The sequence below is a fragment of the Giraffa tippelskirchi genome, chromosome 7, assembly GCF_054371585.1.
Source record: "Giraffa tippelskirchi isolate mGirTip1 chromosome 7, T2T-mGirTip1v1.2.pri, whole genome shotgun sequence".
Classification (NCBI taxonomy): domain Eukaryota; kingdom Metazoa; phylum Chordata; class Mammalia; order Artiodactyla; family Giraffidae; genus Giraffa; species Giraffa tippelskirchi.
Window position 1 is genome coordinate 28,949,221 of NC_137281.1, and position 26,900 is coordinate 28,976,120.

The 26,900-nt window shown below is 43.9% G+C and overlaps 1 protein-coding gene and 1 long non-coding RNA gene across 5 annotated transcripts in view; one reads left to right on the forward strand and one right to left on the reverse strand.

Annotated features, from left to right (window-relative positions):
- Positions 1-26,633, reverse strand: part of LOC145515057 (uncharacterized) — a 68,831-nt gene extending 42,198 nt beyond the window's left edge. Inside the window, exons 1-8 of the long non-coding RNA XR_014060654.1 lie at positions 26,497-26,633; positions 26,210-26,414; positions 21,379-21,546; positions 15,422-15,659; positions 14,547-14,637; positions 10,134-10,199; positions 2,435-2,575; positions 2,123-2,193 (exon numbers count right to left, since the gene is read on the reverse strand). This is a non-coding gene — a long non-coding RNA (uncharacterized LOC145515057). The remainder of the gene's footprint in view (positions 1-2,122; positions 2,194-2,434; positions 2,576-10,133; positions 10,200-14,546; positions 14,638-15,421; positions 15,660-21,378; positions 21,547-26,209; positions 26,415-26,496) is intronic.
- The window catches only part of CDH11 (cadherin 11), a 152,317-nt gene that overhangs the window by 43,990 nt on the left and 81,427 nt on the right, over positions 1-26,900 (forward strand). For 2 of the 4 annotated variants that reach the window (XM_081514483.1, XM_081514482.1), the window contains exon 2: positions 18,374-18,501. The gene's annotated coding sequence lies outside the window, so the exon portion shown is untranslated. Of the gene's footprint in view, positions 1-11,652; positions 12,781-18,373; positions 18,502-26,900 lie in introns of those variants that run through there. The other 2 variants (XM_081514484.1, XM_081514485.1) reach the window with 2 other exon arrangements.

Here is a 26,900-nt window from a genome sequence, read left to right on the forward strand (position 1 = left end):
GGGAGGTCGGTTTTGTTGGTGCATCCCGGGGTCTGTGACCTTTTCAGCACCGTTTTATCTCACATTTTGAAAGATACTTCCCCCTCAACAAAGTGCAGTTATAAAGTAATAACCAATCTGTGTTCTCATTTTTAATTAATCGTATATACATAATTGCTAATCAGAGTTTCCAATCAGTATGAGTTAATCAGCCTTAACATTTATTTATTCACCCAGCACCTTCTCTGTGCCTGACCTATGCCAGGTGCTGGGGATAGAAAAGGGAACAAGAATCAGTCTTAGTGGGAGTTTCCAGTTTATTCTCTCCTTGTTAACTCATCATTTTAATTGGGGATAAAGTTGATTGACCGCTCTCTGTGTGTCCAGAGTGGCACCAGGTTCTCGAGTATATCACCCCATTTCCTGCTCAGAGCAGTCCAGTGAGGTAAGCATTAAACACACCACTTTTCATATCAGGGAACTGACAGAGTTACAAAGTTGAGTCATTCACTCCAAGTCACATTTAATTACAAAGCAGAGGATTTGAACTCAGGATTGCAAGACTCTAAAACTTTTCCACGGATATTACAATCACTAACTCCCTGAATTCCTTCCTTCTCTTCCCTACTGGGTAGGTGTTTGCTTTCATGGGCACCAGAGTGCCCTATGTTTTCTCCATGTTCTAGTGTTTCTGGTTTAGGGGTCTCCCTCCCCTTTTTCTGAGATATAATTGAAATATAACACTGCCCTAGCCTGAGGTGCACCATATAATGATTTGATATATGGGTACACCGCAAAATGATCACTACACTCAGTTAACATGGATCGCTTCACATAATTACATATTTTGTTCTTGTGATGAGAACTTTTAAGATCTACTCTCTTGGCAACTTTCAAATATATAATACATGATTGTTTGAAGTCTCTGTTTGTAGTTAAGTTTGAGGTCTCTGAAAACCCTAAGTACAGATGTGTCTGTTGCCTCATAGAATAAACGGAGCTTCATGCTTCCTAAGACATTCAGCTTACTCACCTCCTGTTTAGATGAGGAAACAGAGGAGCAAAGGGGTTTGCCTATGGTCACACAGCCTCAGAGTCTGGGCATGTCCTCAGCACCCCTGGCCTGTTGATCACAGCACATTTCCTTGTTACTGGCTCATCTGTTCTCTCAAGAGGTTTTCTGGGTAATTCTCTCCAGGCTGGAGGTAAGAGCAGCCAGCATTAGAGGATGACCCTGGCTCATTAAGGGTGGAGTCTAAGTTTGTCCGCCTCTCTGTCCCCAGGCTCCAACACAGCCCCACGTCCACCTAGGTGGTCAGTAGGTGTGTGTTGGATAAAGGAACTGGATGAAATGAAGGGGTGCCTCCAGGGATAATCCTCTAATCCAATCATGCTACCTTTTTGGTACTTGCTGAACTCCCTTCTTGGATCCTCCCACACCAAAGGGTACTTTAGAATCAAATTGATGGTATCAATATTTAATTGGACACTTTGATAATTCAGTCATTTAGCATCTAAACTATTTTCCTGTTTCTATTTTGGAATAAATTGGCTGGTTCTTTTGGTATCTCTAGGCAGAATTTTTTTTTTTTTTTTTTGACTCTATGGGAAATTGATGGAGGGATCTCAGTATCAGACTCCTGGTTCCCTTTGGGTGTGGCCACCTCATGTGTCTTGCGTGCAAGAGAGACGCTACCAGTTGCCTGATGAGACTTTATACAATTGCAAATTTATGTCTAGGACAGATACTATCTTTTTTTTTTTACATTATATAAAAAGTGAGAAAGAAGAGAGGGGAAAAGCACCCACGGTTCCTCCACTCTGACTCATAAATTTTCCTTATTTTTCTCCTCCTTTCCAGTACTCAACTTAAGAATATTTTTACATCATCGTAATTGGAGTGAAGATTTTGTTTCATAATGAACCACGTTGAAATATTCCAACATGTTCTTCCACATTGCTTTACAATTTGCATAATTTCAGTTTTGGGGAGGACTGCAATTTCATGCAGGGTGTGTACTGTGTCTTACTTAAAAATCGTCCTAGTACAACAAGGCAATTTTGGCTTTAGGTGAACAGAAAGATATAGTTATTATTGAGAATCTGGAAGAAATAGAATAGGATTAGAAAAGATTTGCCATACCTAGAAGGTCCTGTACTTCAAGTCAGTTATTCCGTATCAGTCAGCTTGTTAAAGCTCAAGTGCTCTGCTTCCTTAATGAAAAAAGGAACATTTGAAACATGCACAGAGAAGCCAAGAACTGGCCAATATCAGAATTTTTTAGTCCTTTTCTCTATTTTTAATAATTTAGAATGTTAAGATGCCATTAGAAGCAAGCATCCTTCCTAATTGCCAGAAGCATTTTCCTCATTTCTGAAAATGGGTAGCATTTAACTGGCAGGCAAAACAACCAAAGCGATAAACAGTGAAAGCTGAGTACTTAGGAAAGCCAACCTGGTCTTCAAACTTCTTCAGGAGAAACAATTAGGCAGAAATCCACTCACGTTCAGGTCAAACGTGTTAGAATTCATCCTTGTAGGAGGTTATGGAGCTTGAAGGGATGTGGCTGCAGAAGTGACCTGGTGATGAGCTGACCTGGAAGAGAAGGTTGGGAGAGCTTTGGCTAATTCTGTCTGCATTGTAATCCAGCGGGGTCGTGGAGGGGATCTTCTTTAGGCCACTAAAAATAGACAGTCTAGTAGATCCAAGGATGCTGCCATTTCTCCTTTCCTTTCATCCTATTTTATTTTGGGAGCTCTCTTCCTTCTTCTCACCTGCCCGCCTCCTCTGTAACTCAGCGTTTGCTTTGGATAAGCCATGGGTGCCTGTGTGCTGGGGATGAGAGGGAGGGCAGGAAATGTCAGGACCCCCACTCACCTTGCAGTTATCGTATCCATCCACCTTTCCTTCCTCCCTTCCTCCCATCCTTCCTCCCTCCCTCCCATCCTTCCTCCCTCCCTCCCTCCCGGTTCCTTTCTGTCCCACCTTAACTTGGTCCTCAATTCTGTGTGTTTATCTGCAAAAAGACTGGCACATAGAACTACTCAACGCGTTATTATTGAATAAGTGAAAGAAAGAATGAATGGTGAGAGCTGTAGAGAAGAAAGCCTTGTAGTGAGGGAACCGTGGGGCTAGGAAGACGTCTTCCTCCTTTGAATGCACACCCGTTACTGTTTTGATCCCCTCCTCTTTCCACTTCCTGCACATACCCCCTGCATCCTATGTAATATTTAACCTGTTCACATATATGTTCTCTCTAGCTGCCTAGTCATCTGTCTGTTGTATGCTCTAATGAGCATACAGATAGAAATAATTTTCTATTTTCCCCTTGTGACTCTGTGAATTTCCTACTGATGTTTGTGAATAAAATCTTACTCTCTTGTATACCCATAGCTGATTCATGTCAAGGTATGGCAAAAACCACCACATTATGGTAAAGTAATTAGCCTCCAATTAAAATAAATAAATTAATTTTTAAAAAAACCTTACTCTCACCCCTGCTATGTATAAAATGGACAAAACAAAGCTCCTGTGGATTAAACAGAGAAGAGGAAGATGTGGGGATCCCAGAACCCCACCCACCCACGCTGCCCTCACCCACCACAGCCCCTGCAGTAGCCTCTGGGGAATTTGGGAATTTCCTAGTCTCTGTTAAACACAGTTAGTAGACTTGATGGATTAGATCACCACTGAGTTTCCAGTTGGCTCTTACATCCTGAGATTTGTGATGACCTTCAACCTTCAAGTCTGCGTCTATGTGCTTAAAGTTTGTAACAAATGCAGATAATTATACAGTGGGTGCTATAAGTGATGCAGAGCTTCTGCTCTCTGTAAGTTCACAGGGATGGGGGGTGGCAGGTAAATGTAATGCTTCCCTAAAACAATGAGGTACCCTAGGGCGTAAGGCCAGAATGGCTAATAAAGATTGTGAGCAGCAGATATTGCCTCCCTGCGTGCATGCTGAGTCATTTCAGTTGTATCTGACTCTTTGCGACCTAATGGACTGTAGCCCACCAGGATTCTCTGTCCATGGAATTCTCCAGGCAAGAATACTGGAGTGGGTTGTCATGCCCTCCTGCAGGGAATCTTCCCAACCCACGGATCGAACCCGCATCTCTTATGTCTCCTGCGTTAGCAGGCGGGTCCTTTACCACTAGCACCACCTGAGAAGCCCTCGATATTGCCTCTCATTCCATCAAATACTGGTTGAGCATCACAGTTGATTTAAAGGGGTCCCAAGAAAAAGATGTGATCCATTCTGTTTCATTAACCATTTAAAATTTTCTGTGTCACTCATCACTAATTGTTTGCTGTTTATTTTTTCTGCTCACTTCCTAACTCTGCCACTGGATGTAAGCTCTGCAGAGATAGCAGCCCTGATGTTTGGACTCTAGTATCCTGAGCAGGATCTGACACATAGTAGGTGCTCAAGAAGCATTGGGGGTCAGGTTGAATGGTTGGTAGTGATGATGCCCTAAGGAGCTGGTGTGTGTGTGTGTGTGTGTGTGTGTGTGTGTGTGTGTGTGTGTGTGTGTGTCTGTGTAAACTTGGGAAAGGAAGGAGGACAAGAAGTTTAAAAAGATGAAAAGAGTTTAATGCATTCTGTGCAAGACAAACGTGGGATCGAAGGTAGAGAAGAGTGAGATCATATGATAGGTGGAGCCAAAAACGATCAGTTCCTGGAAGGAGCTGCCCCTGGTGAGGCTGAAGGTTGGCTGAGCTCGCTCATGAAAGGCATTCCGTGGGGGTCAGGGTGGGGTGAGAATGAAAGTCAGATTCCCAGGGTTTGAAGCCCTATAAGTTAGGGGGCTGGGCTGCATTAACTCAGCCTCTCTGTTGTACATTTCTCCATTTTCTAATTCATGTGGTGATCCATGTAAGCACAGGACCTAGAACAAAGCCATCTTGCTGGCTAAAACCAGAAGAGGCCAACCCAAGGAGGACTTCCATTCTTTGAAACCAGGAGCAGCACAAGCTGACTCATGGTGCAGAGTGGGCGTGTACCAGCCTATGGAGGATGGACCAGTGCTCACTTCCTCCAGGGAGAGAGATGCTGCTGGCATCCTCCCACAACCCCTTCCTTCCCTCACCTGCTAGAGACTATGCATGTCCTCCACACACCCGCTCTGCTCTAAGCTGCCAAATAATTCCAGTTCCATTATGTTTACTCTCAGGATATGGCTCGTTGCCTGAGGCAGGGTCATCCATGTGAGAACCAATGGGATAAATAACTGTCTGGCCTCAGCATCCGAAATGACTGTGATCTGAGGACCGGCTCTCCTTTCGTGGACACGTGGCCCTGCACCTGAGCATGTTTCCTGTCCCCATGTGTGGTGCAGCCTGGGCGACTGTATGACTTCTTAGCCAGAGCTCTGCCTGTGAACCTTCGTTCAAATTATTCTATGCTGCCATGTCTCCTTCTCTCGATTTTATCATGTAAAGCAATACTATATGTTTTCTGTGCTGTAGACCTCCTGGTAGGCAGCCTTAGATCCCCTTTGGGATAAAACAGGGTGTGCATAAGATGTGTGACATGAATTCTAGAGAGAGGCAGGGTAGATTCTGTGTCCATTGAGTTTACAACCTAGTTTCTTCTCCAGGAAGACCTAGATTCCTGGAGATTTCTGGACTCTGGCTCTCGCCTCCACCACCAGGTAGGGACCGAGGTTTGTCTCTTCCTTGTCATTCTGTCTCCACCCTTGGAAGGGAGCCCCGGTCATTCCTTGCAGTCCCCTCATGCACAGGATCTGACATCTGGTCACCCTGAGGCTCCTGCAGAGAAACTGTGGGATGCCGGGGGCAGGGTCTCTGTGGGCCCTGCGCCTTACCACCTCGCACGCGTGGCCTCGGTCTCTCCTTCTAGGGCCTCCCACCACCACTTTCAGTCAGTCATTCATGCTGGTCTTCACAATATCTGAGTACTACCCTCACTGTTATTTACTTCATATTTTCTTTTGGCTCATTCTGCTTTTCTTCAATATTTTTAAAGAAAATTTTATCATTTATCGTCAATGGCAAACTAGTACCTCATCATGAATAGAAAGTGTTAGTTGCTCAGTCCTGTCCCACTCTTTGGGATCCTGTGGACTATAGCCCACCAGGCTCCTCTGTCCATAGGATTCTCCAGACAAGAGTACTGCAGTGGGTTGCTATGCTCTTCTCCAGGGGATCTTTCTGACCCAGTGATTAAACCTGGGTCCCCTGCATTGCAGATTCTTTACCATCTGAGCCACCAGGGAAGCATCCATCCTAAATAGAAATGCTGAGTGCTAGGTCGCTTCATTCATGTCCAATTCTTTGTGACCCTATGAACTGTAGCCCACCAGGCTCCTCTGTCCATGAGATTCTCCAGGCAAGAATACTGGAGTGGGTTGCCATGCCCTCCTCCAGGGGATCTTCCAGACCCACATATCTCTCCCTGAGGTAACCAGACCATCTTGTGAGGGGCTGTGAAATCTGGCTGTGTTTACATGTCTCTCCAAGAGCTAAAGGAAGACTTTGTTTGCCCTCATGGTCTCCTTCATATGCAGTGTCCTCTTAAAGATGGCTTCATCCTGGTATCAGGTTTGCCCCATGAAATCACAGACTCACAGTGACTAACAGGGAGGGAAAGAGCCTAGAGATCTTCTAGCTCAGTATTTTCCCAACTGTGGTCAGAACTCTGCTGGAAGGAGCTGGGCTGCTTTTAGCTGAGGAACTGATTGCTTCAATTGCAGAATTTTGTAGACTCAGAACAAGAAAGAACCTTATTGACCATCATGTCCAGTCCAGTGCCCCAGGTCAAAATTTACTGTATAAGTTGCTGGATATGGAATGTGGTTTAAATATTTTAAGAAATAAGAAATCAGCATGTTCCTAGTGTGTGTGTGTGTAACTTAACATACTTACAGTATCAGATAACTGAACATATCAAAGCCCAAAAAGCATAAAGAAACCCTGCTTCAAGATTCAGCCCGATTTTCTCGGCTGAAGCCTTAAGATAGTGATTTAACAAGCGAACATTACAGTGGAAGGGGCTTCCCAGGTGGTGATAGTGATAAAGAACTAGCCTGCCAATGCAGGAGACACAAGAGATGTGGGTTTGACCCCTGGGTTGGGAAGATTCCCTGGAGGAGGGCATGGTGATCTACTCCAGTATTCTTGCTTGCAGAATCCTGTGGACAGAAGAGCCTGACAGATTATGTTCCATGGGATCACAAAGACTCAGACACAACGGAAGTGACTTAGCACACACCCAGCACAGTGGAAGACCTCACAGAGCCTCTGATTTGAGTACAGAAAGGCCATTTGCCTGTCACTTCCACATTAATGATCTAAGCTCAGTCTAATAAGATGACCCAACTCTCTGCAACTGTGGTCAATGCCATTTTATCTTCAGGTTGTTTTTATCATTGAAATTGGTAAAAGTGGACTTCACTTGTCATTTGAACAATTTTTTTTTTAAAGATAAAAAGAAAGAAATGGATGATGGGGTGTGTGTGTGTGTGTGTGTGTGTGTGTGTGTGTGTGTGTGTGTGTGTGTACTTCTGCCTGGGAGGGGAGTCCAGGGGGAACAGCCTAGAAAATGCTTCTTATGAGGATATTAGATTCTTGATATTGGCATGCCATTCTTTAAGAATCTCAAAATTGGTGCACACAGTGGAGAATATTATTCTACCAATAAAGTGCAGCAAAGTATAGCTGAAACCTTTTAATGGCCCACTTTCCCTGCCGACCCTGAATGAATCCAGCATACTTAGTGAGGTGTGATAAGGATGCAGAGTGCCCGCTAGACTAGCTCACTGGCTCATATAGCCTCTCTGTGGCCAAATTCATATTTATTACTGAAGTAAAACTACAAGTCACCACCCACAGTGGGCCTTCATTGCACCTGTGCACAGGTGGGACTTTGGTGTTAGGGATTCACTTCTTTATTTACTTTTGATCATTTGTTCAGAACTTATTTGGGAGCATTAGTTTGTGCCTCTGTCCACCTGATTTACAATAAAGAAGAAAACATTCATGCTTCCTGCTCTTGTGGAGCTTGTAGACACTTTGAATTTGTACAGCTTGTATCTTCAGAGTAAGTGTCTAAGAAGAGATAAATAACAAAATGGCATTTTCTTTTTCTTAACTTAATTTTACATTGTAGAAGGACAGTCCTATTTACTTTTGAGAAGCCTTGTTTTGTTTCTTTCTGAAGAAAGAAACAAATGACCTCAAGAGAAAACCCTCTCCTACTACATCATGTATCAGTCATATTGCTATGGCCAGTGCAGTTTGCTCTTCTTCCTATGAGAAGTCTGAGACTGTGACTGTTTCTGCTGCTGCTGCTAAGTCACTTCAGTTGTGTCCGTCTCTGTGCGACCCCATAGACGGCAGCCCACAAGGTTCCTCCGTCCCTGGGATTCTCCAGGCAAGAACACTGGAGTGGGTTGCCATTTCCTTCTCCAATTGCGTGCATGCTATGTCACTTCCGTCATGTCCGACTCTGTGCCACCCCATGGACAGCAGCCCACCAGGCTCCTCTGTCCACTGAGTTCTCTAGACAAGAATACTGGAGTGGGTTGCCATTTCCTTCTCCAATAGAGTCGCTGCTGCTGCTGCTAAGTCGCTTCAGTCGTGCCCGACTCTGTGCGGCCCCATAGACGGCAGCCCACTAGGCTCCGCCATCCCTTCTAGCACATAGCAAAAACTCTCAGAGAGAGAGAGAGAGAGAGAGAGTGTGTGTGTGTGTGTGTGTGTGTGTGTGTGTGTGTGTGTAAAGACTATCTTTGTAAATACAGACATTTGCAAATAAGTGGCTTTCTTGGTTGTATGGAGGCTGCTCAGATTTGATGAAACTTGATGAAACTACTGTTTCAGGCCTCGGGTCATGATCAGAGGCCTTTGCTGTACATCATTTCATTTGGGGGGTGGTGCTTCATCAATGTCTGTTCCCTCTCTCTCTCTCTGGATACATCAGTAGCCTAGTAAGGTGATGTAGTAGTCCTTGATCATTTTTTTTTTTTCAATTACCATATTATTTCCCTAAATTAGTGCCCTAATTTATGTCTGAAGAAAATAGTTGAATGTCGTGGTTGGATGAATTGCCAACCTCCTAGGTTCAAACTGCTTGTGTCCAAATTGTGGCTTTGTTGTTTAGCCACTTCTTGAATGAGGGGCAACTTTATTCAGCCTTTATGTGCCTCAATTCCTGGTTATGAAATAAAATAGCACCTGATGTAGAGGATGGTTATGGGATTAAATTCTACATGATAGGAAAGTACTTAGCCCAGGACCTGGCACATTGTAAACTTTCAGTAAATGTTAAAAATCATCTTAGCTGTTTGGATTAAGGTGTGTCTGTGTGCCACCCAGGTCCAGAGGGTACAGGAGGGCTGAAAGAGTTAGCATCATGTGTACGTGACTGTAACCATACCCTCGAGTCCTCAGAGATGATTAAATGCTTCACTTGGCATTGGAAGTATTTGGGAAGTATTGATCACACTTTTTCAAACTCAGTACTTGTACAAACACATGGATTTACTGTCAGTCACTAAGGAAGTACCTATTGGTTACCCAGTCTTGTTAATAGCCAATTGCTTACAAAATGATAGTCCATTTTACTGATCTCAACTATTTTAGAAAACAAACTGAACAGCTCCACATAGCTTTTATCAAGGCTGAGTAATTTGGGCCAAGGGATTATATTACTATAGTCCTTAAAAAATTATGAATTTTACCTGTCATTTGACATCAAGTAGATAAAAAGCAGTAGGTTTTCAGTGGTCTAAAATTTAAAATATACATTTTTATGGTGGTTCTCTATTTCACCTTTACCATTTCTGCATTTCTCCCGTAGACCAAGCCCTTTAGAGGGTTAGCAGGCTGACCCGGGCCAGACAGAAAATGAGTGTAAGACTTGATTTCTGTCTTCTAGGATCTCAAAGCTTTCTTGGATGCAATGTTGGAAGGGGCAGACAGCCATAATAACAAAGAACTCTATCCGTGGGAGAAATCAAGATGTAATAGCAGATACTGAGGGAATCTGGACGCCCAGGTCCACAACAGGGAACAGGGAAAGTTCCACCACAGTTATACCAGCAATAAATGGGAGGGGAATTCAGCTGAGGGAACAGTATGTGCGGGGAGGAATGGAGGTGCATAGCCTGCCGGGAACAGTGGGCCTTACCTGGGCAGGAGGTGAAGCTGGGACAGACCAGGGAGAATTGCGTCAGCTGTGTTGAGGTGTCTTCACCTGGTAGGGAACCATTTACAGTTTAAATATTCTCAAAATCATTATGTAAAGATTACTGTTCAGGCTTCCCTAGTGGTTCACTGGTTAAGAATCCACCTGCCAATACAGGGGATGTGGGTTCAATCCCCGGTCTGGGAAGATCCTCATGCCTTAAGGTAAGTAAACTCATGCACCACAACTACTGAGGCCATGCTTAGAGCCTGGGAACCACAGTTAATGAAGCCCACCCGCCCTAGAGCCTGCACTGCACAACAAGAGAAGCTACCAGAAGGAGAAGCCTATGAACCACAACTAGAGAGCAGCCCCCACTTGCCACGACTAGAGCAAGCCCTTCGAGCAGCAATGAAGACCCAAAAATAAAATATTAAGATTGCTGTCCAAGGAAGTTTCTGTTTTGTCATGTGCATTACTGTCAAATGTTGAGATATTTGTTCATTCACGACAAGGAGACAAGCAAACTAAACTTCAGAAGAAGGGGCAAATATTGTTCTGGAACAGGTGTGATCACATGTGCCCTGCTTGTTTTATTTACCCCAGCAATTCTTTCTAAAACTTTTCCAGTTGATCTGATGGACATCCCCCAAATTCTCCTGAAGCTGGGTTATATTTATTTTTATTTACTTGCCATCTCCTCTTTACTATGGCCCCCAAAAAACTTAAAAAGTAAAATTGCTGCTATTTTCGGGCAAAATATATATGTATATACTCTCTTGGAGAAAGGCTTTTCATTTTCTTTCTAAGTGCTCCAGGTTCTGTAACAATAGACTCATGTATGTATGTGACTTTTATAGTGGATGTGTTTAGCTTTTCCTCTTGCTCTGACATTGTATTCCTTTTTTATTCAGTAGAGAAATCATCATGGCAAAGTGGGAAGGCAGATGCTTGGGAGCATGGGAAGCGTAGATTTGAATTCTTATTCTATTGATAATTGGCTTTGTTATTTTGGGCAAGTTATTTAACTTACTGAGGTTTGATTCCTTTCTCTTTTAGGAGGTGGAAGCAGAATAAAACAAGCCCCACCCAGTGCTGTCAGGAAGATTAATTAAAAGAAAAATGCATGTAGAGTCACCAAGGCTATATATATTGGGGCTATGTAGTGGGTACAAGTAAAACTGGAGCATCCTGTATTGCAATTGTTAATATGGTAAAGGGTAGAAAGAGAAACTCCATCATTTGGGCAAGAAATAGGGATAAAATGTAGAGTAGCAGGAGGTTTGCTCATATGCTAGGAGACTGTTTGTTTATTCATTTCCCAAAGATATTACAAAGGCTGTGAATATTTATTTAGTTCTGCTCCCAATAGCCCTTCTAATAGGGAATTATTTGGGTACAACGAAAGACATTTGTAAATGCGGCTGATAAGACTGACACTGGACAAGGAGTGTTTTGTTGGACACAAGAATTCTATTGTCCCTGGCTTCAGTTGTCAAGTGCCCGGGGAACCCAGAATTTATGGTGACAGCACAATGGGCCTTTCAGGGCCCAGCGAAGGAGCTGTGAGATCCTGCTCCCCGGCTTTTCAAGGCTTCTAATCTTTTTATCGGGCCCAGACAATGCCGGATTCAGCTGCTGCCTGCGCCTCCTGACTGTCCATTGGCCGTCAGGTATTGTGCGGTAATTACCATGGTGACAATGGGCCCTCTCTACGCCAGTCCATCGGTGCTTTGGAAAACGGCGAAGGTTGTCACTTTGTATTAGGTGCCTCTAAAGGCATGGCTTACTTAGAAAAACTACCGAAGAGAAATCAAGATAATCGTGCTAAGAGTTTGATTTAAAGGGCCACTGTGTCAAATCCATTTGGAGCCCAGGAACTCTTTATGGATGTGTCCTTGTAATTACAGCCAAACATTGGGCATCATCCTGCACAAGCAGCAAGTAGCTGGTCATGACGAGTTTGCAGGGAGCCCTGAGCTGTGGGCAGCTGGCAGCCCTTAACGTCATATGGGAGCAGAGGTCTAAGCTGAGCCTTTGAACTCTGAGGGGTCCCTGAACTTCTCTGAGAACTCAGTTTCCTCATCTGAAAAGGAATGGGGTGGAGCATGCTTATGGATGAATATTAATTATATATTCCATGAGTATGTATTAATATATGCAAATATAGTCCCATACAGATGTGAGAGTTGGACCATAAAGAAGGCTGAGTGCCAAAGAAGTGATGTGTTTGAATTATGGTGCTGAAGAAGAGTCCCTTGGACAGCAAGGAGATCAAACCAGTCAATCCTAAAGGAAATCAACCCTGAATATTCATCGGAAGGACTGATGCTTAAGCCAAAGCTGCAAGACATTGGCCACCTGATTCGAAGAACAGACACAGCGGGGAAAAACCCTGATGCTGGCAAAGTCTGAGGGCAGGAGGAGAAGGGGGCAACAGAGAATGAGATGGTTGGATGGCATCACCGACTCAATGGACATAAGTTTGGGCATACTCCAGGAGATAGTGAAGGACAAGGAAGCCTGGTGTGCTACAGTCCATGGGGTTGCAAAGAGTCAGACATGATTTAGCAACTGAACAACAACAACAAATATATGAAAGTTATCCACCTACCATAGGGCTCTGTAAATAGCAAATATTCAATAAAAGGTAAAGCGATTTAATCATGCACAATTGAAAAAGCATAACCTATGTGTTTTTGTATTTGCAGCTACTAATTATCGAGTGTCTATTCTAAGTGAGGTATTTATTCTCACTATTCTTTACAATAATCAATAATCCCACAAAAGGTATTGATATCCCCATTTTATAATGAAGAAACTGAGGCTCAAAGAGTTCTTGCCAAAGTCAAATTATCTTGGAAGAGGCAAAGCCTGGATTTTAAGTCCTGTCCCCTCACATTTAATAACTTACTTCTTCCCTCATTTTTTTTTTTTTTTAATCATAATCTGCAAACCTGTCTATCTTACAAAATACGCTTCATCATGTGGCTTTGGAACTTGGGTGATAACAGGAAAGAAAAACACCCAGTGCTGAGTATTGTTTTGGCTTATTCATCCCTTCCACAATGTCAAGAACATGTAACCCCCGTACAAGGAAGTAGCTCCCATCTGCAGACACCCAGTCTCAGCTTCCTCTGCCCCTTCTCCTGCCTGAAGAGCAAGGAGAACATGCAGCAGCAGCAGCAGCAGCAGCAGCAGCAGCAGCAGCACAGCTTGGTATTCCTAGACCAACAGGAAAGGATATGGCCTTTGCTTGAATTCTTTGCCCAATAAAAGTTTCAAAAAGCTGATATTTTATCTGTTCAATAACAATATATTTAATCATAGTTTGTATTACTCAGTTCCATACCAAAATATCTTAGATTCCCTGTTGTGCTGTTGTACCAAACAGTAGAAATGAGCGATCACCTTTCAGAGGAACAGGCATGATTTACCCTGGCAAGCAGGTCTTGTCGTGGATTCTTAAAGCTGGTGGGAAAGGAGTGGATTTTTTTTTAGTGATTTGATCTGCTGCTTCATTGCACTATTTGTTTGGGTGTTTACCACTCAGCCTCAGTTTTTTCACCTGTAAAATGGAGCAGTCACTCTCTCCTTGGGCAACCCTCCCCCACTCAGTGGCAGTTCTTTCATTTTATACCCGTCACTGCTGTAATATACTTATACACACAGGAAGTGACTTGAGGACCCTGAAGCAGGTGCTGATGGAGTAGGTGGGGTGGAGACTGTTTCGATCTAACTCACGTATACTTTCAGCCCTTACCCCCCCACCCCCCCACAGCACTATATGATGTTGTTGGTGTTGGTGGGGTGCTGTTGACAATGATATAGGCATACACCTGGCCTGGCTGAGCCCACATTCTAGAGGAAGACCCACACATGGAGAGCTAGGAGCCAGGGCATTTGATCTGGAGCAGAAAGCCTAAGAGAGGGATGGCAGTTTGACTCGGGGGTCAGAGGGGAGGATGTGGCCCTGTGTGTACCAAGCCTTCCATTCGGTCAGAATGCAGCGAAAGAAATCTGCCACCGTTGCTGTGTTTCCTCTTCGATTTTGGTACCCTTGCCAAGTATGTTCTCCATCCCACTTTATACCCTTGGCTTCGTGGATTTCTTTTTCCTGTTTATCAATCTCTCTGAACTAGTATATGGCATGGAGAATCTGATTCTAAGAGGCTCAGTAGTGTGGGTGGCCAAGCACGGCAATGAGAGGGGCTGGTAGAGGGCAGGGCAGTAGGTGAAGAGGACCCATTGATGGTACACAAGGCTTGGGGAGACTAAAGGACGGTGCCCTGAGAGTAGGTAGGAGTGGGTGCTGCAGCACTGGGTTGTATTTCCCTGTCACAAAAAGGAACAATGATTTCAGGTCTTGGGGAGTCATTAGATGTGGGGGGCAGGCAGGGAAATGAACATTCCAACCTGGAACACCAACACTGCAGAAAGAGAACATCTGTAGTACACTGCCCAGCTCTCTCAGACCCAGTGAACTCTTATTTTCTTCCCAACAACTCTGTGAAAAAGCACAAAAACAACTTAGATTTTTTTTTCTGTTTTTTTTTTTTCTTTCTAAGAAACACGGTGTAATTATATACCAACATTGTCCATAGAACCTAAAGCCCCTCTTTCTCAAAAGTTTGCAGTAATCAGAATTCATAGACAACTTACACCTTTATTTTTGCTTTCCTTCCAAAACTCTTAATAATCAGTGCAGGCTTTTGGTGAGAGGAGTTTTATAAGAGATATTTTACAGGGAAGAGTCCCTGGAGAAGGAAATGGCAACCCACTCCAGTATTCTTGCCTGCAAAATCTCATGGACAGAGGAGCCTGGTGGGCTACAGTCCATGGAGTCACAAAGAGTCGGACACGACTGAGCAAATAACACTAACTAAAGAATGCAAGGCAAAGTGGGAGTTCAACTCGTTTTTATAGATTTGACAACTAAAATTTTAAAAACACACTGGCCACAGATATAGATGTGTCATGAACTGTTTAGAGATAGCAGAAGAAAAACAGAGGAAACACAGGCTCTGAAGTCAGTGCAACTGGATTCTGATCCCACCGTGAGTGTTATGGGCTGGATGCCCTGAGCACAAGTTTGATCTTTTTAAGGGCTGGGGTAAGATACCCCAATGGGTTCATGCTACCCAGAGTGGATAAACTCATTTAAAGAGAATACATTGGTAAGGACCACACCAAATGCCTGTTCCATCCCTGTTCATGGTGTTCTATTTATCCATTTCTGGGTAACATACCATCCCCAAATTTAGTGTCTAATAACAACTGTCTATCCTTACCTCTTACAACTGAGGGAACTCATCTGGGCAGTTGTTGCTTGAGGTCTCATGGTGTAAAGTCAGATGGCTGGAGTCACGTGAAGGTCCAGGTGGGTTGGCTGTCTAAGACGGCATCTTCACTCGTCACCTGACTCTTCAGCTTGGATGCCCGCAGCAGCTGGGGATGGCTGGGCATCTCTCTCACTATCTCTGCAGCTTCTCCACATGGCTAGCTGGAGCTTCCTCTCAGCATGGGAATCTAGAACATTCAGACTCCAGATATGGCAGCTGACTCCTCCCAGAGCAACCTTTCTAAGAACACAGGTTACCAGGTTTTTAGGACTCAGCTTCTGAAATCATATATTAATAGTGTTTCTTTTGCTGTGTTTCATTGGCTCAGTTCAGTTCAGTCGTGTCTGACTCTTTGCGACCCCATGGACTGCAGCACGCCAGGCCTCTCTGGCCATCACCAACTCCCGGAGCTTACTCAAACTCATGTCCGTTGAGTCAGTGATGCCATCCAACCATCTTATCCTCTGTCCAACTCCTTCTCCTCCTGCCTTCAATCTTTCCCAGCATCAGGGTCTTTTCAAATGAGTCAGTTCTTCCCATCAGGTGGCCAGAGTATTGGAGTTTCAGCTTCAACATCATCCCTCCAATGAATATTCAGGACTGATTTCCTTTAGGATGGACTGGTTGGATCTCCTTGCTGTCCAAGGGACTCTCAAGAATCTTCTCCAACACCACAGTTCAAAAGCATCAATTCTTTGGTGCTCAGCTTTCTTTATAGTCCAACTCTCACATCCATATATGACTGCTGGAAAAACCATAGCTTTGACTAGATGGACCTTTGTTGGCAAAGTAATGTCTCTGCTTTTTAATATGCTGTCTAGTTGGTCATAACTTTTCTTCCAAGGAACAAGTGTCTTTTAATTTCATGGCTGCAATCACCATCTGCAGTGATTTTGGAGACAAAAAAAAAAAAAAAAAGTCTGCCACTGTTTCCACTGTTTCCCCATCTATTTGCCATGAAGTGATGTGACCAGATGCCATGATCTTAGTTTTCTGAATGTTGAGTTTCAAGCCAACTTTTTCACTCTCCTCTTTCACTTTCACCAAGAGGCTCTTTAGATCTTCTTCGCCTTCTGCCTTAAGTGTGGTGTCATCTGCATATCTGAGGTTATTGATATTTCATTGGTTACCCCAGGGCAATTCAGAGTCACATGGAAGGGGACCACAGAAGGGTATGGTTCTCTGGGCATGTGATTCATCCAGGGAGGGCTGTTGGAGAGTGGCTATGACATGGTTGCAAGTTGGGTCCTTCCTCTGGAGTTATGAACAGGTCTTTCCCCTGTGGCTTTTTCTCCATGACTCCATGTACATCTGGGAATAACCCCAGCCCTGCTCCATCCTTGACATCCTGGAAATAGCACACATGGCAGGGGCCAAAGGAGATGCGGGTTCTATCCCTGGGTTGGGAACATCCCCTGGAGGAGGGCATGGCAACCCACTCTACTATTCTTGCCTGGACAAGCCCATGAACAGAAGAACCTGGCGGGCTACAGTCCACGGGGTTGCAGAGTCTGACAGACTGAGCATGCATGCACAGGACAGTTTTACTGTTCTTGCTACAGTCACCAAATTAAGGTGCCGTGAACAGATTTCAGTAGATGTACAGTCCATCCTCAGCCCTGCGCAAATGAGTCTTCCCATGTTGCTGTTGTCCCTGTTGTTTTGGAGAAGCCATTGTATGTGAAGAGTTGATAGGTGGAGCCAAGATGAAACAAGGAAAAGTGGGTCTGGGAAAATGAAGGATAATAAAGTCAAAGTGGGCATCCCTGATGGTTCAAATGGTAAAGAAACCACCTGCAATGCAGGAGACCCCAGATTCAATCCCTGGGTCTGGAAGATCCCCTGGAGAAGGGCATGGCAACCCACTCCAGTATTCTTGCCTGGAGAATCCCCATGGAAGGAGCCTGGTGGTTTGCAGTTTATGGAGTTGCAAAAGAGTCAGACATGACTGTGAGACGAACATAAAGTCAAAGTAAGAAGCTGTTTAAGCCCTTAGTGCAGCCCGAATTGATCCTCGAAAGTAGATGTTCTAGAGAGGAAGGACATTCAAGAACTCCTTTCTGCTGTCGTGTTCGGGAAGTTATGCCAGCGGCACCTTCCTTGGTTCAGTGCCTTGGTGTTTTGAAGATGGCAGCTGTTCAGACACTCCATATCCCTCTCTTCATTCATTCAGCAAATATACATTGAACAGCTGTTCTGGGCTAGGAAAAGTGGTAGACACTTCGGGAGATATGAAGATGAATCAGACCAGCATCCAGGCAGAACACAGCCCCCACACACAGAAACTCCAGAATGTGATGTGGAGCAGGAGGGGGAACACAGAGGAATGTAGTCCTGATAAAGAATTGCAGCTCTGTCAGCCCAGTGCCCTGCTCTGCCAGCGTGGGGATGACATCTCCTATCACGACCGCCGCCGCTGTCACTCTTTGCCCTTGAGTCTGTCACTCCACCAGGATTTGACAGCGCCAGGATGGTGCCTCTCTCTTTAGAAGGGAGGAAACTGGCTTTGGAGGCCACTAAAATGTGGATTCTATCAGCAACTGACTCTACGATTTGCTATCTCCCCCACAGGTTTGTGGTTAGTGCTAGAGCAAATACGTGTAAAGTATGTAGCATAGTATAAGACGTTGGATATATAACTGCTTTTATCTTTGTTACCAAAGAACCGAATGTATAATGTTCATCGAACCATCCTGTGGTACCTCTATATTCATGACAAGTTTTTCCCGCTTTGCACACCATTGTGATCATTTATTTATATCTCTCACTTTATACATGGACCCTTATTGTCAAAGAGAAAAGTGTGTCCTATGCAACTGTGTACCCCCAGTGTCTAGGAGTGTATCATTCTATTGATTCATGTCACCTCCAGGTTACTAATGATCCTTTGACTTTTTGCAGAAATCGCTGTATATTCGGCTCAGAGGTCTCCTGACGATCCTTCTGGTTGCCATTTGTTGAATGACCAATCAGATGGGTGGAGTTTTGTGTTACAGAAACTGGCAGCAAGTATCCAATGGGTGAGGAAGGTAAGATGGACCAGCGTTACTGAGTGTATCAAATGTTACTATATTTGTGGGGATGGAAATGATGCTTTCCAGGCCCATCCCACAAATGTGCCTACCCTCACAGATCCCAAGTAGAATTTGACAGGGCAGTAATCCTGGGCTTTGAGGAATTTGATTATTCCTGCTATTATTGGGTTAGCTTTATGGAGCACCTATTATGTGCCTGTACAAAGATGATGATAGTTTTTTTGGGGTTTTTTTTTTTTTTTTCTTTTTTCTTTTTGGACCATAGAAGGTTCATAGGAGGTAGAAGGAAATAAAGGGGTTATATAATTCCATAGCAAAAACTTGGCTGGAGAGACTAACATGACTACCATGTTGTTCTTTATCCCCTTTTCTTCTTTTGAAAAGAATTCTTTAAATGCGTACAAGGTGGCTTACATCCCACAAGGAAAAGAGATTGCTAGGATGCTGAATCTTTTAGATCTCAAAAGACAGAGCACAAGATCCTACACTGGGAGACAGACTTCAGCTCCAAACCTGGCTCTATCGTTCACTGTCTGTGTGCCCCTAGGTTTACAAACTCTTCTCTGGGCCACAAAGGTGGTTGGGTGCAGAGTAACTAATGGTCCATAAGTTTTAGGATTCTATGAAGACATTTACCTCCTTTATCATCTCACTAGTAACTGAAGCTATTTTTATAGGATGTTGAAATATTCAGATAAAACTTTTAAGAATTAATTCTAGCAGCATGACTTTCCACAGGGTACCATCTTAGACTCACCCTTGCGTGTGTCAGTGGCTCATCTTGCCATGAGTGTCCACCAGGTGACTTAGATGCAGAGGCCAAATGCAAGTCATGATCTTTCCCCCTAAACCTTTACCTTGTCCTGTGTGCTGCATTTCAGGGCCAACATCAGAATTCACTGAATCTGAAACATGAGTGCATCCTATATACCCCTAGCCTCTTATCTCCAAGAGTAATTGATTCCAATTGGTTTACTCTCTGATTATCTCTGAAACACTTTATTCTCCCTACTCACACTGCCACCATCAAATGCAAGCCAGAATCCCTTTCTCCAAGATTTTGCTGCAGTTGCCACCTAACAGATCTTTATGCCTCCAGGATTACTTTTCCCTCTGTCAACTCTAGCGTGATCCATCTTTCATACATATCCTGAACAGTGTCCCTAAATCCAGATATTATGTTACTTTGCTACTAATCCTTTCACTTTGAGGCATCTGAATCCCTTCTCAAGCTTTCAGGACCCTCTAGTAATGGGCCCACTGTTCTGCAGTTTAGACTCCCACTCAGCTGTTGTCTCTGCACACCTAGCCTTCACTGTACTCATCCACTCTAGGTCTACTATAATGCACAACCTTTATTTCACAGAGCCCAGTGATCTCCCTTTCCTCATAAACTACCTTTTCTCATTTTATACCTTTGTTTGGACCTCACTACCTCCAAGGATTTCTTTCTGATTGCTGAAGACTGAGCTATGGGTGTCTCTTGGGCTTTAGTCATCAAGATTATACCATTTACTGTGATTCCCACATGGGTTGTAATTGTCTGTTTAGGTGTCTGTCTTCCCAGCTAGACCTGGAGGTTCTTGAGGATTGGCTTTATTTTGGGACCACTGGGTTCCTGGTTGTAAGCACTATTCTGGCCCCAAGTAGGTTCTCAATAAATATTTACTAAACATATGAATAGAGACTTTAAGATAAGAAAGGGGGCCTGATGTTACCACAGAGAGAAAAGTCACAACACTGGCAGCTAACAGGTATTGAGTGCTTATGCTCTGTCAGGAACATAAGGTCTTTAAAGGTATCACTTCCCTTAATCTTTGCAAAAACTAGGCACTATTAATATCTATTATTTTATAAATGAGAAAACTGAGTTTTAGAAAAGATAAGTAACTTGCCTATGGCCATATTGCCATACTTTTATCTTTGGAAGTTTGACTTCAGCCAGAGCTTTTATCTTTGAGCACTCCTCTCTTTTGTTTTCCCCAAGAGAGAATCTGGTCCATTATGGACAAAAGACATGTCCTCTGTGGCAGGCTGAAGACTTTTTCTGCAGCCCACACAAGCTATTTTTACTTAGATGGTCAGCCCCTGTGACTGGGACACGTAAATCTTTGGTAATTTTCCAGATGTTTTTCACTCATGTTTTAATGTGGGTTTGTTTGGGGACAGTTTCAATTCGGGGAGCCCTCCCCCCTCTCCTTCTCTCATGTTCTGGTCGACATTTGTCATGGGAATAAACCACTGAATGAAAACACTCTTAGTGGAAGCAGGGCTGTACTCCCTGCAAATGTACCAATATGTGGCTGGCTCCTCTCACATTAGCATATTTTGCTCTGAAGCCTGGCTCAGCAGAGGAAACGCATCCCTCCTGTGGAAATGCCTGTGAATGACGATCATTTCATTTCTGCCAAGCCGAATAGGTCTCTTCATTTCAGCGGCCCTTCAAATTTTTCAATAGTATGTGCAGCTGACATTTCCTATTTTTCTCGATAATACTGACAATTAGAATGAGGTATCAGTGAAACAGAGTCAGAAGTTAAATAGAAAGTACTTCAATTTAATTTCTCTTCTAGAAAACCGTTTTTTTTTTTTTTTTTTTTTCTTCCACTTTGAAATTAAGAACAGCCTGTTTCTAAGAGTTCTGCATCACTTTTATTCCAAGGAGAGGAAGGTAAACTATTCTGATGTTTGCAGCACCCTTAAAAAAACACAGCATGGTACAGATAGAACAGTCCTTAACACTCCTTTGATCTTTCAGAATAATCTTCTTGTTTTAGACAGAGGATTTTTTTTTTTTTTTTTGCCTAGAGAAAGGAAAGGATTTATTCATGATCATACTATAAGGTTTTAGAAGAACAAAATGAAACTAACCTACAACTTTGGCTCAAGACTCAGATTCTTGATCCTCAATCCGTTCATGATGCCAGCACTTCTTAAACAGGTGCCTATGATGTACTGGGATGCAGGCAGGGATAAAGTAGTTTTCACTTTCTTCAAGGAGCTTACAGTCAAGGAGCTCTGTATAAAGTACCCAGAATTCTAATAGGAAGGGAAAAGAGGGATATGGGGGTTGCATAGAGAGAGAGAGACACACGTTTTACAAATGGTGGTAAAGTGGTTTGGACTTACAGAATCAGCTCTCCAGCTGACTTCTAGGGAAATCCACATGAACTTCTGTTCTTGGTACATCTGACTGACTTAGACATCTTCCCAGAGCAGGGGAGGGGTGACCTAAGCAACTACAGGACAGAGCTTCCCGGCCGTGCTACCTCACTGAGCTTTTAGTAGGGCAGTGGGGCACAGACTGAATGTCTTAAAGTGAAAAATATTTGCTCTTAGACTTATGAAAAGTGTACACACATCAAGACCCTCCTGACTGATTACTCAGCAGGGGCTGCTCGTCACAGGTCACTGATTATCTTTCATTTGCATAAAAATCAATCCTGAAAAACTGCTTGGGGGGGTGGCAACTCACCTGTACTGGAGCATCCTCCAGGCTCTGCACTGTTCCTGACAGTTTGAAATGTTGGCAGCCTGCCTCCTAACCCCCTCTGCCTGCTGGGTCTGTCTATGAAGGCATTTCCTATTTTGGGATGTAGGCCACTGTGGAGAAAGAGGCCAAGTTTCTGTCTGTGGCTGGTGCCATGAGAATCATAAACAGACAGTCAGTTCACTTGCTGACTCCTTTGCAGATCTTCAGTGTGTACCGTGTGACTGTCACTAGCATGATCAACCAAGAGTTAGGAAGCTCCCGTGTGCCAGGCAGTGGAAATGTCCTACCTTTGCCAGAATCAGTACTGAAAGGACAAACTTCAACCAAAGTTGTGGTTCTCTGATCTTGCTTTATTTTAGGACTGATGAACACAATGCAGAGACCCTCCTGATCAGAACAGTGAGAGCTGATTTAATGAGATGCCCGTGTGCAAACACTGGGCTACGTGATTTACGTTCATTGTCTTGTGTGACATCACCAATGCTTTGGTATGTGCCGTTGTCCTGCTTCCTTTATGATGAGGATGCTGAGGTTCGGAGAGGTTAATGAGCTTGACGAGGGCCATACAGTGAACTCTGTGCAGACTCGGGGCCTCCACGCACCAGTGCAGCACCGTCGTGCCCCCAGTGTGTCTCTTCTGATTCTTTGGTATCGTGCTTTCCGGTCTTAACCAAGTTGGAGGGTGGGGTTTATTTTACAGTTCTTTTGGTGGTCATGTCCTAAATCTCCATGTGGGCCAAATGCTTCCGGCTAATACAGCAGTGTGCTGCTGAATGTATGTACTGAGTGAGAGATAATCCATGGGGAGAGGGAAAAAGAATCCCAAATGTGTTCATTCATAAATCATCTCTTGGAAAACATTCCTGTTTTAGGCCGTGGACTAGGTGCAGCTACAACAAATGAACCTGATGCATATGTATCTACACAACAGTTGTAATCAAAGCCATGTCTTTAAAAAGCACCCCTTCTTCTGATGGAGCCAGGCCAGCAGACAATAACCATGGTGTAGAGTTTTGGGGAGGTAGCTCCATGGGTTTGTAGGAGCACAGAGGGACTGGCTCTGATAGAGGAAATCAGGAAAGGCTTCAGGGAAGAGGTGACTTGTGGGTTGAGATATGAAGCATAAGTCAGAATTTACCAGGAGATAATCACGAAGGATTTTTTAAACAAAGAGAACAGTGCAGAGGTTCTTGAGCCAAAATTTTCATGACTAGGTGGTTTGTTTGTGTATATAGTGAAAGTGGAAGTCGCTCAGTTGTGTCCAACTCTTTGCGACCCCATGAGCTATATAGTCCATGGAATTCTCCAGGCCAAAATACTGGAGTGGGTAGCCTATCCCTTCTCCAGAGATGTCCCGACCCAGGAATCAAAGCCAGGGGTCTCCTGCATTGCAGGTAGATTCTTTACCAACTGAGCTATCAGGGAAGCCCAATTGTGTGTATGTATACATGCCGATATATATATATATATACTCAAAGATACATATATACAAAGATATATATATTATATATATATATATAATATATATAATAGACAAGACAGTTACAAGGTCTACAGAAAATTAAGTATCCTTCAATCCTATCTTCTAGTCCTTCCCTCCTTTTGTGGAGGCAACTACTAGTTTCAGTTTTCTATGTGACCATTCAGAGACTTTCCATGAAGCTACAACCATACACAGCCATGTACTTGTTTCCTGCACATCTCTATACACTGGCAGCACCCAGCTGTAAGCACTAGTATGTACACCATTCTACACTTTATATTTTAATAAAAAAAGAAAACTTTAAATATTCCCCCTTGTTTTTGTTGCTTGTTCTCTGATTTTAAACTTTCTTTAAGTTTTAAAACATTTCAAACCTACAGAAAAGCTGCAAAAATATTGATAGTACAATTAATTCCTATAAACCTTTCATCTAGAGTCATTGATTTAAAAAAAAAATCGTATTACTTATGTTCCACGCAACAACTGTATGAATTTAATGCCTGGCCAAGATACAGCTTGGACATCAGTTACCCAGACACCTAAGTGAGCTTCCTCTCTCCCTCCAGCACTTATTTAGTAAAATGACCAAGATGTACTTGAAACCAAGAACATGTTCCTGTCTGTGTCATTTTCCCTGAGATTCCAGAAACAGCAAATGCACCCTAAGAATGGAGACAGCAGGAAAGGCCCTTCTTTTGGCCATGGACTACCCATCTGATGCTCATCTTTGGAAAAGGATCAGTTCCCATTTCACTGAGCACGGGCGTCTCAGCCAGGTGATTGCACTCTCTACATACTTGCCTTCTGGACCCAGGGGTCCAGGGTGGAAGCAGACAGTGCCATTGAAATCTAATCACTTCATTTCCGACAACCAGTCATTTAGATAGTGTGACTTTTCTTTTTTGCTTATTGGAGTCAACACGGCATCTCAAAGGCTGGTGTAGGATTCCCTCCTTTGAAAGATCAAAGTGCTTGAGCTGCTCAGGTTTATCTGTGCATTTCCTCTGTGCATTACATGGCAAGAAATAGTTTGTACTCCATGTGAGAGGGACTTTGAATACTGTAACAGACGCTAAGTAATACAAGAAGACAGAGTGATATATGGTTTTGCAGTCAAGTGCTCTGGGCCCCGGGGGATTGTTTTCAGGTATTCATTCATTCACTCATCAAATAATTCTTGAAAGACATGGTGACATTCTTTCATGCTTTGTGCCAAGACCTAGGCATGCTCTGTGCAGGCTGGATGCTCAATGTCTATGGAGTGATAGATAAATCTGGCCTGAAGAAAACAGGTGAACCTGAGAGGGGTGGGGTGAAATCTCCAGGGAATGACTTCCTGGCCATTCAGTAACTGATTCATCCATACATCAGACACATTTACTGACTGCTTGTTGTTGCTCAGTTGCTCAGTCATGTCCAACTCTTTTGTAACCCCATGGACTATAGCCCGCCAGGCTTCTCTGTCCATGGGATTTTCCAGGCAAGAATACTGGAGTGGGTAGCCATTTCCTCCTCCAGGAAATCTTCCTGACCCAGGATTGAACCTGCGTCTCCTGCATTGGCAGGCGGATTCTTTACCACTGAGCCACCTGGGAAGCCCTGTGCTAAATCCATATATGCATCTGTGACTCAGTGCACTTCCTGTTCTCATGGAATCATGTGCCAGTGATGGGGCTCCCCTAACCCCCTTCTAAGTCTACCTGTTTCTTTCAGTTGGGTCCATTAGGAAGGTTCAGCTGCTCCCAGAATGTTTCAGGACAAAAATCAGGCCACTGTCCGACAGCCCTCCCAGCTCCATGTGCTTTCTAAGCCAGAGACTCATCATTTCCTCTGGAGGCTACTAACCCAAATTACCCTGTGCCCTGTGGGGGACTCAGAGCTCAAGGCAGTTTGAGAGAGCAGAGAAGGAAGGGTAACAGGACAAAATCTGCCACCAACTAATTGTGTCTGCTGAGGATCTAGAAGGCTGCAACTGGACACCTGGCAGACACCTCCGTGTGGAAGCTTCAGAAAAACCATGGAGGGGCCAGTGAGTTCATCTTCTCAGGAGGCTCTGAATTTTAGACTCTAAGCACCATTGGAAATGATGTTAGGTTGCCATAGCAACCATTTTTGTTGAAAGAAAACATATGTTTAAAAGTTTGGCCACACACTTGCAAGGACTAGTGAGAAGGAACCTCTCTAAAGGAATGTCTAGCAAGTTTCCTTAAGGATCACATTTCTGTCCGTAACAGATGCTATTTTGGACCTCTTGACACTCCCAATCTCTCTTCAGAATTTTTACTTGAGAAATGGACTCAGGAGAATTATTATTCATTGCCCCTCAACCATTTACATCATGCTTTGGGCAAAGAAAAGGCCTTGGATGCTTGCATGGCTGCACTCCTGTCCAGGGCTTGTGCTGGACCCCACAGGGGGGGGGGGCAGCCTGTGCTCACACGGGAAGGGCCAGGGTAACTGTGACTGGGTTCATGGGAGCACATCCAGTTCCCTGATCTCTTCCCCAGTCCTTTTCTGCCGAGCTTCAGAAGGATAGGTTTTTCTAAAGTCTAAATTGTATTGAGTTCCTTTCAGAGAAAAGCCCCAAGCTCCAGAAGTTTGTGGCCCTTAGCAGGATAAACTGCAGGGTCCTCTGCCTGGCTACTAAGACTGACTTGATCCAGCCCCCACCCCCTCCCATCTCCTGAAGCCTCATTTCCTCCTCCCAGTTAACTCTCCATTCGTACCGTGTTACTGGGAATTCCGGATATTGTGATGCTTAACCCTCCATGCTCTTGGGCTGGTTCTCCTTCTCAGGCTCCATTTGTCTGAAGAGGTTGAGAAGGACCCTATCTTCCAGGCGGGGTTCTGGACTGGAGCCCTTGGTTCCTTAGGGGTCTTGATATGTCTTCATGGGCCCGGGGCATCTCGGCCTTTATGAGCTATTTTTTTCTATTAAAAAAAAAAACAAAACAAAAAACCTTAAATACTGTATTTATGACTGCTTCGGTATTAAGATGAATATAATCTTTACCCTCAAAGATCAATTTTTCTTTCGACTTGAAACTGAAACATTCCTGTGAGCCCCTAGAAATATTGTGGACTCTGGGCACTCTGTCTAATGGAGGAGCCTTGAGGGCTTGGCCCTTTCTCTTCCCTCAGTCTCAGTCCCTTCACATGCCAGATTCTTCATTATTTGGGGCCTTTCCTGACATCACAACCTGTAAAGCCACACCCACTGCTTTGTTATTGGTTATTTCATTGTGCTGTCTTATCCCTCACAGGAGTTATCATAATGTGTGAATATCATGTCTGTTTCCCTTCATGGTTTACTTGTCTATTTTCTGTTGCCCCCCGTGAGAGTCTAAGCTCCCTGAGGTTCAGAGATGTGGTCTGCCTTGCCCACCCCGATATCCTCAACATCAAGAGCAGTGTGGT